This window comes from Maylandia zebra, linkage group LG11, assembly GCF_041146795.1.
Source record: "Maylandia zebra isolate NMK-2024a linkage group LG11, Mzebra_GT3a, whole genome shotgun sequence".
NCBI classification, from domain to species: domain Eukaryota; kingdom Metazoa; phylum Chordata; class Actinopteri; order Cichliformes; family Cichlidae; genus Maylandia; species Maylandia zebra.
The window spans coordinates 19,730,915-19,745,176 of record NC_135177.1 but is presented as its reverse complement, the minus strand read 5'-3'; the positions used below and the strand labels follow the sequence as shown (position 1 = coordinate 19,745,176).

The 14,262-nt window shown below is 44.2% G+C and overlaps 1 protein-coding gene across 3 annotated transcripts in view; it reads right to left on the bottom strand.

Moving 5' to 3' along the window:
- Positions 1-14,262, bottom strand: part of osbpl3b (oxysterol binding protein-like 3b) — a 45,393-nt gene that overhangs the window by 26,578 nt on the left and 4,553 nt on the right. The window contains exon 2 of one of the 3 annotated variants that reach the window (XM_012915993.3): positions 8,451-8,487. The exons of the other annotated variants lie outside the window; for them this stretch is intronic. The gene's annotated coding sequence lies outside the window, so the exon portion shown is untranslated. The remainder of the gene's footprint in view (positions 1-8,450; positions 8,488-14,262) is intronic. 3 annotated transcript variants of the gene reach the window in all.

Here is a 14,262-nt window from a genome sequence, read left to right as displayed (position 1 = left end):
TCTAAGCTGCACTAACCACATTGACAGAAGCTGAAAGCCCTTTATTGTAACTCATCTGCAGTTCAAGTTGCAGATGTTCCTCTGTCCTTTCACTAAATCCAGTCTGCCAATGAGGATGACATGCATAGCAGGCTTTTAGGCATCATTAGGATGTGACTCACCAGAATAAAAGACTCATGGGTAAACCCCCACAGAGCAGCTTTGTTAGGAAATAGAGTCGTGCTTGCAAAAATGATAGCACTTAAGCTCATATTAGCTGCTGATCCATCACAGTAATTCAGATGTAACAGGGTGGGGAAAGACTCCCTCATCTCAGAAGTGAACTTTAGAGTGAGATTCATTTCACAAGAGGCGAGACGCTGCTGGAGTTCAGTAAATACCAGCAGTGTAGATAACCTGCTGTTAGTTTGGTATTTTGTCCTAATCCGCTTGCCGTACCTCCGTGTAGGTGTGTGTATGTTTTGAGTGGTATAGGCGCCATTCCGTTATTGAATCCAAGCATGTAAGTTCTCTGCTGCTGTGCTGGTTAATAAAACCACGTTAACTGAGATTACTGCTTCATCATTATCATACTGGTGAACATACAACATGGTGTCAGAAGCGACGGAACAACATGGCGGAAGGATTCAGGAGGCCCGACCCGCTTGTTTTCGATGGTAATGTTGCTGAAAATTGGCGCATTTTTGAGCAAGAGTATGACATTTTTATAGCGGCGGCACACTCTGACAAGCCAGCGCGCACACAAGCCTACATATTGCTCAACTTAGCAGGTCCCGAAGCTATAGAACGGGAGCGGTCTTTTGTTTACGCGCCAGAAGTGAGAGAGCCCGGCGAGGGAGGACGAGTCCTCATTCCTGCAGAATCGAAGGAGGATCCTGAGTGCCTCAAAAGGAAATTCAGAGAAACGTGCAGCCCTCAAACCAATGTCACGATGGAAAGACACAAGTTCAACACGCGGAATCAGAGGACTGGCGAGACTGTTGAATCCTATGTAAGTGATTTACGGATTAAAGCAAAAAGCTGCAGATTTGGTGATCTGAGTGAAGAACTAATAAGAGACAGACTAGTTTGTGGTATCAACAATGACAATTTAAGGAAAGTGCTACTGCGTGATAGTGATTTAACGCTAGCAAAAGCCATATCTGTCTGCCAGATTCATGAAATGACTGAAGAGCATAATAAAACACTTGCTTTTCCTCAACAATCTGCATCAAATGTTGATGTGCTCCAGCCCACATTTACGAGAAAGCACAGAGGAGATAAAAAGAAAATACAAGGAGACAGGTCTGAAACACAGCATGTCACTAACTGTACTAACTGTGGGGGTGCTCATGCTGCAAAAAAGAGCAAATGTCCAGCTTTTGGGCAGCAGTGTCATGCATGCAAAAAGTGGAATCACTTTAAGAAACGGTGCAGAGCTGTTCGGCCTACCCAAAACGTAGCAAGACACAGAAAGTCAGTTCATCATGTGGAACCAGACCAAGCTGATGACAGCGGAGACGACACATTCTACGTTGATGGTGTAAATCTGCAATATGCAATCCATGCGACTGATGTGGATGTGGAACACAAAGAGGAAGTTTTTGTCACCGTGCAGATTAATGGGATTCCTGTTGAAATGAAGGTGGACACAGGTGCTAAATGTAATGTGCTTCCCAAGAAAACGGTTAACATTATAAGAGCAGATAAACAAATGAAAGCACACCCCAAGTCCGTTAACCTAGTAGCATTTGGAGGCAGCAAGATTCCAACCTCAGGTGTAATTAAGCTGCAGTGTTTTCTGCATGGGCAGCCACATGTGCTATCATTCTTTGTTATTAATGAAGATGTTCAGCCAATACTTGGACTATGTGCATGCAGAGAAATGGGACTTGTATCATTCAGCAATGACGTCCACCAATTGAGCATGTCTGCAGATGACCTGTCACAACAGCTTATCACAGAATACAGCAACTTATTTTCTGATGAGCTTGGGAGGTTGCCAGTCACCTATCGCATGACACTGAACCCAGATGTGAAACCAGTTGTTCGCCTAGCACATCGCATCCCTTTGGCCATGAAAGACAGGGTCAAGGCAGAGCTGGTCAGGATGGAGAAATTAGGCGTCATTACTCCCGTCTCAGAGCCGACGGACTGGGTGTCTTCCATGGTAGCCACCAACAAGAAGGGCAAAGATGAAATCAGGATATGCATAAATCCTCGAGATTTAAACACTGCTCTGAAAAGACCACACCATCCCATGCGCACAGTAGAAGAAGTGGCTGCAATAATGTCAAACGCTACTGTGTTCTCTGTTTTGGATGCTAAGAACTCTTTTTGGCAGGTGTCATTGGATCAAAAATCATCCATGCTAACCACCTTCAGCACTTGTTTTGGTCGTTTCAGGTTCCTCAGAATGCCTTTTGGTCTTAACGCTGCCAGCGAGGTGTTTCAGAGAGCCATGGAGCAGATATTCGCTGGGTATCCATGTGCCATCATTGTTGATGATATACTCATCGGCGGAAGAACCATGAAAGAACATGACGACAACCTGAGAAAAGTCCTTGATCGTGCCAGAGAAGTAAACCTGCGACTAAACCCATTAAAGTGCAAATTCCGGCTGAATCAGGTCAGTTATGTCGGACACATTTTCACAAGCGAGGGGCTTAAAGCAGACCCTTCCAAAACAGCCGCAATCAGAGAGATGCCAGTTCCAACAGATGTCCAAGCCCTGCAGAGGTTCCTGGGGATGGTCAATTATCTTGGAAAATTCATTCCAAACTTCAGCCATCTGTCAGCTCCTCTGCGACAGCTCACACACAAGGACAGCGAGTGGATGTGGGACACACAGCATCAGACTGCGTTCAAAGCACTTAAAGAGCACATGTCTAATCCACCTGTTCTGTCATATTATGATGTCAGCAAACCTGTGACACTAACGTGCGATGCATCACAGTATGGTCTTGGTGCAGCTTGCTTACAGGAAGGGCGACCTGTGGCATATGCTTCACGTACTCTGACAGACACTGAAACCAGATATGCTCAGATAGAAAAGGAGCTGCTGGCTGTTGTTTTCGCATGTACAAAGTTTCATGACTACATATATGGCAAGCCTGTGGTCGTAGAAACAGACCATCAGCCACTGGTCACCATACTAAAGAAACCTATTCACGCTGCACCAGCCAGATTACAGAGGATGTTGTTAAGGCTCCAAAAATACAACATCACCCTCACATATAAATGTGGAAAACACATGTATCTGGCTGACACACTGTCTCGTGCTCCCAACAGCTCCACTTTCCAGCAGCCTGAAGAAGAGGACAACTTTGATGTCATGACGGTGAGCTGCATCTCTTCTTCACGCCTGGAGGAACTTAAAGGACACACAGCTAAGGATGAGACACTGCAAGCGCTCAGCTCGTTCATCAAACATGGTTGGCCACAACGACTCCACAACCTTCCCACAGCAGTTCATCCATATTTTCCTTTCAGGGATGAGCTGATTGTGGATGATGGCATCATTCTTAAAGGTTCCAAAGCTGTGATCCCAAAATCACTGCAAGGAGACTACATCACCATCATGCACAGAGGACATCCCGGCGTAGAAGCTACCAAGCGGAGAGCACGGGGGATCGTCTTCTGGCCGTTCATGTCAAGAGATATTGAACAAACAGTTACTTCCTGCTCGGTGTGTAACAGCACTAAACCTCATCAACAAAAAGAGCCCCTTCATCTGCATGAAGTTCCAGAGCTTCCTTGGTCAACTGTGGCTACAGATATCTTTGAGTGGCACTGTCAGCACTATTTAGTAGTAGTCGACTCATACTCAGGCTGGTTTGAGATTGACCTGCTAAAGGATTTGACATCAGCGACAGTCATCAAAAAGCTGAAAAGACACTTCTCAGTTCATGGTGCTCCACACACTCTGATCTCAGACAATGGCAGGCAGTTTACAAGCCAGCGTTTCAAAGACTTCGCTTCACAGTGGGACTTTCAACATGTCACCAGCAGTCCAGAGTATCCTCAATCCAATGGGCTTGCTGAGAGAGCAGTGCGCAGTGCTAAACAGCTGATGGAGAAATCACACAGAGATGGCACTGATGTATTTCTCAACCTGCTGAACCTCAGGAATGTTCCACGTGATGTGAACCTGGGTTCCTCTGCAGAACGACTTCTATCCAGACAGACTCGAACTACGCTCCCAATCACAACGAAACTGCTCGAACCACAACACCTTGAATCTGAGAGAGTGAAAGCCCAACTACTCAACAAGAGACTGACTCAGAAGGTCTGTTATGACAGATCCAGCCGACCACTTCCACCTCTCAACGAAGGACAAGTAGTGAGGTTACAGACCCCACAGGGTTATGACCGCACAGGTGTGGTAAAGGAACTTTGTAAAGAACCTAGATCCTACCTGGTACAGTCAGATGGAAACACTTACAGGAGAAATCGCAGACACATATTGCCTGTGTCTGAGCCTGTTACTGTTCAGAAAGACACTGATCATCATCATTATGATGGACTGCAGGTTGTGGGTGAAAACAATGATGTAGAACAGTTTAAAGACAGCACTCATGTTGAGAGCTCTTCTGATGTTTTGCATTCTCCAAGACCTTCCAAGAGTGATGGTGTTTACAGGACACGCTTTGGTCGTGTGTGCAAACCAAATCCAAGATATAAGGATTAATTGGGTACTAGTTAAAACACAGAACATTTTCAGGTTTGATGTTTGAGCCATCAGTAACTGATGTCAATGCTTCAAGTTAAATTCTGTTTGAGGTGATTTTCAGTAGTAATCATATTTAACTTTATACAGCAAAATGATATTCTTGTCATGTTTATTTCTTCCATCTGGTTGCAAATTTAAATGTTCCTAAGGGTCAGCGTATGTCACCTTTTATGCTGTGATTATTATTATTCAGTATGCATTAAACTTTATGTCCGGTTGGGGATGTACTAAAGAAGGGGGATGTAGATAACCTGCTGTTAGTTTGGTATTTTGTCCTAATCCGCTTGCCGTACCTCCGTGTAGGTGTGTGTATGTTTTGAGTGGTATAGGCGCCATTCCGTTATTGAATCCAAGCATGTAAGTTCTCTGCTGCTGTGCTGGTTAATAAAACCACGTTAACTGAGATTACTGCTTCATCATTATCATACTGGTGAACATACAACAAGCAGGAAGAGCGTGCTTAAAATTGCTGAAGTGGGAATCACAACCCCAGGTTATTAACGTAAATATCTAACAAGCCAATCATACGACAGCATCTCACTGCATTTAGGCTTGCAGACATGATCAAGATGACCCTCTGAGTTTCAAACTGAGCGTCAGAAAGAGGAAGAAAATGGCAGTTTAATTGCCTTTGAATGTGACGTCATTGTGGCTGGTCTGAGTAATTCACAACCTGCTGATTCACTGAGATTTTTCCACATAACTATCTCTAGGTGTTACAGAGAACGGTCTGAAAAAATATCAGTCAGCAGCAGTTCTCTAAGAGAAAGTGCCTTGATGATGTCACTGATGATGTCACTTCCAAAGACCACAGTAGGTGTGACTTGTTCACTCTAAGAACAGGAAACCGAGGCTATAATTCACATGGACTTACCAGAATTGGACAGCAGAAGACAAGTCTTTAATTTTATTCAATAAAACCAATGACCTCTCATTCATCATGGGCTGAATCTAAACTGATCCTTTTCTTGTGAGAGTGGCTGGATCACAAAAAATGAACTTATTAGAAGAAAGTCAATGTTGATTTAGAACTGGTTCAAGGGTAAACATCACTCTTCTCTCTTGTCTTTTTTGGCTCTCAAACAACCAGCCTAAAGGTTATAAACTGCCTCTGCAAACACAACACACCCAACATGATGTTGCAGTAGCTACTTTATCCTTGCAGTCTCACCAGCTTTTTTTCCGGGAGCTTATCCCTCTCAGTTAAAAGCACTCTGAAAACAATACAAAATCTGGCAATAACTAGACACTTATTTATCTTTCTTCTAATTTTGTCCCTCTGACGATATAACTACAGGCATACATCAAAATGTATTTCTATTATTCCCTTTTATGTATTTTCCTTAGAAAGATAGACCTTTATCTGATAGCTGACAAAGGAGGCACACTCATTTGTTGCATCTGAAACTTACCACCTTAATAACAGTAATCATATTACAGCTGCACACTGCCCCACTGGGATGATGCCACTTAGGCTTTATTTTTTATTGAAACACAAATGAACAATGAGAGGAAATGAGAAACTGACATAAATGAAGCAAAAGTACTTTTACATCTACATTTTTCTTTGATTTGAATGATGTAATGTATCGCAGATTTAAAAAGAAAAAAGCCTATAAAATCAATATACAGATTTAGTATAAAATTTTAAATTAACAGGATGCTGACCCCTATTTTAGTCTTTCTGCTGAGAAAATAACCTGTTGCTGGCTTTAGTGTCATAGTTATAAAGCATATAAATAGTAATAATTATACAGATCAGTTATATTGATAGGAATATTGACATTATTTCACAGATACCAATGCCATTATTGATTTTTCTTATAGGTCCTGTTCTGTATAGATTCCTTTATAGATTCATGAATAATTTTCTCTTTGGAACAAAAGAGGCCATCACTGGTTAACAGAAGCAATGCACAGTCTCAACACTATATAAAAGAGTAAAGAAGGCTAGCATGTGACTCATGAACAGACGCTTCACTTCTTTGAGTTTGGTGACAAGTGCAAAACATATCATTGATGAAACAAAGTCATAAGCTGGAAGGCAGGATTCAAAAGAATCAAATGAACCAAAAGAATTTGGTTCTGATTAACAACTGGAAACTGTTCTTGATTGTCATCACAGTCTACCACTGAACGGAATAATCACACTTGCTAAAATTTCTGCTATTAACTTAAAATTCAAGGCATTAATATTCAACGTGAATATTCAAGCATTCCTTTAACCGTTGATGCTTATTTTTCAGAGAGATCAGCCCACTAGTACCCTTGTTTACTTCACTGAATGAATCTCACTTCATGAGGTAGAGAACTCTCTTTATTCTCCAATCTGTGGTTTCTCACACATTTGAGTCTGCAATATTCATGAAATGATAACACATCATAAAGCTGTGCTTTCATAAGGAACTGCAGAAGAGAAAAAGCAAATAATTCAAATCTGAAAGACTATTTCAGAGATCGTGATGTTGAAAACTGCTTAGAGGTGCAGGCTGGGTTCTTCAATGGAATGCAATCAGAACAGAAGAGCAGAAGTGACAGCTCCTATCTCAGTTTCCTGTTCAAGTTGGAAGAATTATTTAGTGAGAGCATGAACAATTGCACAGAAAACAGAATATGAAATTTTAAAGTTTCTCTTATACACGTTACTGGTGTATCGCCCAATGGTGCAGGCATTAAGGTTGCACCACTGGGCACCATTAAATCACCATTAAATCCTTGCATGTCACTTTGCGTAGACTTTCTATCTTTAGATGTGTTAGTGTGAGCAAAAGTTGACGTAACTGATGTGAAAGGGAATAGACACATACAGAGATTCCTTCTTTTGCGGCTTTGACCTTCTTATTCCCTGTCCTAATTCTAAAATCTTCTTCAAAAATTCTAATTCTAATCTCACTACTTTGATCTTCTTAGTTACTGCTGCTTTGCCAAAGTAATTTAAATTTCTTGAATTTTCTTAATTACTTTTACATCTTACTCTGTAACATCAGTGGCCACAGATGTCACAGCAAAAGAGCAGGCAGTCTGCTTGTTAGGTCTGATGTAATTAGCGATTTCAGGTCTAAATATGTCTTTAGTTGAAAATGGTACAGATTCTTTCAGAGCAAACAAAGTGAGCAGTGCAGTGTTTGCCCAGATGCTACGGTCAAACAGCATTAAGGCATTAATGAAGAAGAGGATTTCAAATGCTGAACAGATTTAAGCTAGCTAGCATGTTTAAGTCTAAAGCTAAGATATCATGACTTAATTATGTCTAAAAATGATAATAACAATTTCTGCACTGTTCTGTCTTTGGTTGAAATCTAAGATGAAAACTTAGATACCAGCAAGGTTTTGAAGGGATAGGAAGTTAAACTAATTGATATTATGATCTTAAGTGAGAGTCAGTGAAGAGACAACAAGGGTAAACTGGAGCCAACAGTATTTTAAGTGTACATTATTATGACTTTTTAAACACTTAGTTTAAAAATGTGCTGCACAGGAATAGTGCTAATGGCTGGAGACGTATGAGGAAACACGACTATTCATAATAAGGGACACAGCAATGCAGCTTTTTAAAAGATGGGAGTTTGAGCATAGATCTATGCTTGAGCCAGCATCGGATCACTGATAGGTCATCACTATCTGAACTGTAGCATGATGAAGATGATGATGCCTAGCAACAGGGCTACTCTGTTGCTTAGCAATGCAGAATAGAACCCCAAAATGAGACCAGCCCTCATTCAAATGACCTCAAACTCACTTGGGTCCCCAGCTCTGCTGCTCATTTGGCCAGGTCTCTTTTGGAAAAAAAAAGAAAAGAAAATTAAAATCAATAAAACTTTAAAAAAATTTTTTTTTTTTTTTTTTGGCCTGTCCCGTTTGGCTCTTTTGCCATCAGAATTGTTGTCTAAAGGCAAAGAAAGATGCCCAACGGATTTACTTTACCAAACTGACCATCCCAGCCTTGCCGTAATGGTCCATTTGATTCACCTTTTATTGTTTATTTTATTTTCACTTACTGAATACGGGACAGACTTGACTGGGGGAAAGAAGGGGAGAAAGAAAGAGGGAAAGAGAAACAGCTGAGAAGAGGGACGGGGGAGAAGGGCAAAAGACAAAAACCAACAGAACGGGCAGAGAAAAAAAAATGCATATATCAATCACCTGGATCACCTGCTGAGAAAGAAAAAAGAAAGCAAGCAGAAGAGAACAAGAGTAATAGAATAAACAACATCACAATGATATATGGGAATATGACAGTAAATACTAAATGTTAAACATTATTGTGCAGCACATAAGATCAACAGAACACAGTGTGCTTTGAGGTAGGAGCCAAAAAGGGTGTAGTTTGTGGGTGTGATCACCCGTGTGTACACCTGTGAGCATGGACGCGCTTGTTTTTTGTTTTTTTAAAAGGTTCCTTCATGTAATAATCTGCTAGAGGGTGTGGGGGGGCCACAGCCCCGTCCTCCAGGGCGTGAAGCAGGTGTGGAGGAGATCAAAACTCCAGACATCCAGAGGCCCCCAGAACACAAGAGACCAAGGAAGACCAACAGAGGGGCAGCTGCGCCACTGTCCCGGAAAGAGCTGAGGAGAGTCCCAGATGAGGGCTCACTCAGCAGCCGCGGAGCAGAAGCCAGGGGGAGTTGCAGTGACGCGCCCGTGAGCTCCGCCGGCAGCCAGCTGCGCCTGAGTGACCGAGCCCCAGGCCGAGAGGCCGGGGGCACCCCACCTCCGAAGTGGCCCGAGCGAGCCCCAGGCTCCAGGCCCCGATAAGCGGCCGCCAAGGAGTGAGCCGGTGTGTACCTGGACGCCCATCCCCGGACACAAAGAACCACCAACGCACCGATGTCTGAGGGGGTCCGCCACTGGCAGGGGAAGTGGTGGTAGGGGGAGATAGGCCTCCAAACCTTGGAGGGCCTGAGATGTCCCCAGAGAGGTGGCGCCTGACACCCAACCTGACATATAGACACAGACATACAGGCACACACAGATACAAACATCCATTCCCACCCTCATGGTCTCATATGCACTTACTCCACACTCAACCAACGTGGAGACAGACATAAAGAGACGTTGTACACACGATCACACTCCCCAAGCGTACTCTACAAACCGGGTCTAGGTGCCCCCGCCCCTGGAGGGGGGAACTGCACCCAGACCCAGGTGGTGTTTCCCTTTTCCCTGCGGTGGGGGGAGGCAGACCGCCCCGACTCCGCAGCAGCAGGAAGGCTCCACACTCCAGACCGCAGTCGGACGGCCAACTCCTCCTCCTAGTCCTAGCCCCCCTGCTCCAGCAGGTCGCAGAGAACGGGGGTGAGAGAAGACTCCAAACCTCCCTCCACCCGCTCATTGTAGTGTTGATGCATGTGTGTTCTAAGGTGCATTTAAAACCCAGGAGGGCTTGGAGCTACCTGCCAGAGAGCAGCAGGTAAGCGCATGGTCCCTCCTGCTAGCCCTCAATGTCTACGTGTATTTAAAATTGAGAGGTGGGCAACGATGCCAGGGGTGGGGTGTACACCCTGATGGTACTTTGGACTCCGTGTATCGTGCCCACCCCCAAGATCCTATATGTATGTGTAATGAGATTGTGAGTAATGTGAATGTCTAAGTTGTGGGATAAAATTGAGGCAGAGGCAGCCAGAAGGGGACAGAGGGGGGGGCGGGGGGGTAGTCTCCTCTGCACCCTGGTGACATACCCCTACTCCAAGGCCCTGCATGTGTGGGTGGTTGTGGTGGAGCGGGAAGAGGGAGGCAGCTGGAGATGGGGAGGGAAGGAAGGGAGGGGCAAGTGACCCCTCCCTGGGGCCAGCTCCCCCGCTGACCCCAGTAGGCACCCCCATACTCCGCGACCCGCCAGGGAAAGGGGGCCCAGGCCCATCCAGACCGGGCCCAGTGCAGCAGCGCCGCCCGGCCCCACAGAGCCCGGGACAGTCCACCCAACCCCACCACAGAGAAAACTGCACCCACCCCACCATCCACTCATCTTCCAGACTACATAAGACAATAAACACCCAGGCTGAGATCTTCCTCCACCTCTCCTGTATCTCCCCCTCCTGCAGAGGCAGCTCCTGAGGAGAGGAAAGCTCCTGCAAGATGTGACAATCTCCCCCACCAGTTGAAGAGCCCCCCAGGTGGCTCGACGCACCGGCGGCACCCTGCTCCAGGGCTGGGCCCCCATGCACCCACCCGCCCACAACCCCGGCAACACACCAACCAGGACCCAAGCCCCCGAGTCCCGGTCCGGGTCCCAGCCCAGAGACGGAGCGCCCCCAGAACCTCACGCCCATCCCGGACCCACCCAGGGGCAGCCAGGCTACCAGGTCAGTAACCCACGTCCGTCAGCACAGACCCTTCCCTAGCCCCGCTGCACGCAGCTGCGAGGAAACAGTCACCTGAGAGCCAACAGAGCCCCTAACCGGACATGACCGCTACCCCGGGTTGAGCCCCCCAAGGAAGATGCCTCCGGGGAACCCCCCGACGCCCTAAGCCTGTCCCTACCCCCACACCAATCACAACAGTGAAGGCGGGACCAAACTATGACCCCCCACCCCCACTAGGTGATGGAGCTGATCAAAGGAGCCCAGAGCAATTGATCTGATGTGGTGGCAGAGGCTGTATCAAGACTAATGTAATCTAATAGATAATTTCTATATTGGTTAGAATTAAGATTATTTTTATTTTTCCAGTTCATGAGGACTGTTTTCTTGGCTATGCATAGGGCAGTGAAAACCATATGGGCTATATTCTTTTCTGAAGTGACATTATCTAAGCTGCCCAACAAACACACTAAGGGGGAAGTTGGAATGTTACATTTCAGACACTTCGATAAGTCTTCACATATCTCGCGCCAAAACTTCTGAACTGGTGGACAGAACCAAAGAGCGTGGATATAATTGTCCGGTGAATTGGTTTGGCAGTGTGAGCAGTTGTTGGTAGACGTAAAGCCCATCTTGAACATCCGATGACCTGTATAGTGCACTCTATGTAATATTTTGTATTGAATTAATTGAAGACTGGGATTTCTAATTAGATGAAAGGTTTTTAAGCAAATCTGAGACCAGAAGTTTAGGTCTAAGTTAACTGATAAATCCGCTTCCCATTTTGCAATAGGAAGTGATATTGATTCATCTGTTTTAGAAAGCATTCTGTATATTTTGGATAGTAATTTGGGGGGTTTAAGAGTAAGAAATTGAACCACACTTGGTGGTGTTTGTAGTTCAACTTGACCCGGTTTAAATTTCTTTTTTACTATGGATTTAATTTGTTGATATTCTAAAAATCTTTTCTTGTTGATCCCATATTGTGTAACTAGTCCGTCAAATGAAATAAATTCTGTTCCTTCTAGTATATGTTCTAAATATTTGATTCCTTTATCACTCCAATCTGAAAAGTTTATCATATTATTGTTTTGTAATATGTCAGGGTTGTTCCAGATAGGTGTACGTTTGCATGGGATTAATGAAGACGCCGTCAATTTTAGAAACTCCCACCATGCTGTCAGAGAAGAGCTGATGTTGATGTTTTTAAAGCATTCATGTCGTTGGATGTTAAAACTTTAAAATTGATAAATAAAGTATTATAAATACTCGGTCAACTTGGTTAACTCGGTCAATCATTAGATGAATGATTGTCAAGAACACGCTCAATTCCTCAGTTTATCAGTAAGAGGAAAGACTGTGACGTTTAGGTTCAGTAATTAATCACCTTACTTATGTGATCTATCTCTTCCCAAGAAACTTAATCAGTGTAAATGTGAAAAGGGTGAAAGCAGTCCTTCTTCTTAAATTGTCTGCAGATCAAGGGCTCTACAGAACTTTATATTTGTTTTATTTATTCATATATTACTTGATTATTCTCAGTATCCCAGGTTATCATGGGAGCACCCAACAAGCCATCAGCATTGTGGACTGACACAGAAAGAACACTAGTTCATCCCAATATAATGATATTATTCATTCTCACAGCTCTTGACCCTCCAACATGGCAATGTTTGCCAGCCCACGTCTCCCTGTGTGTGAGGCACACCCTTTCCTGAAAGAGGCGCGCATACAGTCACGCCTGCTCCTGATCTGCTTTAAGGAGTTGTGGTGAAAGGTTGCCAAGGCCACAGGGAGCTGCTCCAAAAAAAGGGATCACGGTGCTGAGCTTAAAGTGCCTCTCCACTATCTGCAGTATTACATTTTCAGGAGTATGAAGCAGAAGTGTGAAGCTGTCACTGCTCATCACCCTAAGAGGAAAGCTTTGTAGAGCTATTTTCATGCTAGAAACACAGCCACCTTTCTCATTCATGCCTAAAACTGCCTGACACGTCACAGGCTCTGTGTCACACTCTCAAAACTACTACACCGCATCCTGTTAATCAGCTATAACCTCGGTGCACCACCTACGCTCCAACATCCCCGTAACTCCCTCACTGTCTCTTTCTCTTGTCAGCTCTGAGGGTGACAGAGGTCCTTTCCTTTGTTGTACTCTCAGTGTAAGGGAGCCAGACAGCCTCATAACTCAGCACCAGCCTATTAGAATGCAGAATAGCTGCAGCTTGGTTCAACACTTGCTGATAAGAGAGGGGAAAAACATAGATTGGCTGGATTTCCGGGCCCAGAGAGCTCTTTATGATGTATCATGTAGCAACTTGCTTGTCAGGTGATGCAGCTGTTGCTTCCCCAATTAAAGATAACAGTAGTTATGACTCTCATGGGGACGAAAAACAGGTTTAATAAAGAGAAATCACATTTCGTTGCCCTGTACCTGTGCATGTGCAATGACAATAAAGTTGAATTCTAATTCTAATTCTAATTCTAAAAAGCTAAATGAACATCTGCACTGCCACAAGCCACCTCTTAGACATTGGAGTGACGATATATTTAGACATGGCATCGTCTTCCTTTACCTTCCATTTATGAACAGAAAAAGAAGTGTCTGACTGAGAGGAGTTACCACATTTTGAGAGATTTACTTCATGCACGAACTACATCAGGACAGCACAGATGAGTCCCTCCCTGATTTTGTAGCATATAAACTGTCACAGCACCAGAGGATGACTCAAACTGTGGCATCCCTGAAGTGACAAAAGAATGAGGAGCCAACACAAAGCAGCGCTGAGTTTTCTTCTCTGACAAGCTCGTGCTTTGTGGTTACTCTGCAGTCATCCTCTGAAAGACGTCAGTTGCAGTCAGTACTGCTAAAGTTGCGGAGAGATCAGATCTCACCTACAGGTTTTTGAAAATTCAGCCATCGTCTTTTGACCTAATTTAGTGCCCAAATAAAGTTTTTTTCCTCATATGATGTTGCTAATAGACACCTTAATATATTTCTTGCTTGATATTGCACACCAAATCTAAAAAGTTCACTTGACTAAAAAATGTGAACAGACTGCCAATTTCAGTACCGAATTAATTCAACTACTATCATATTTTGAAATCTGTCACATCACGCCAACAAGAATTCGAGTCACTCAAAACAGGACTGTGAGGCAGTACTTAGCCACAAAGCACAGCATACAGCTGTGAACATGTTTAGCTGGTTATATTTACATCAGACAAGGACGCTACATGATGGGAGCTCTGATG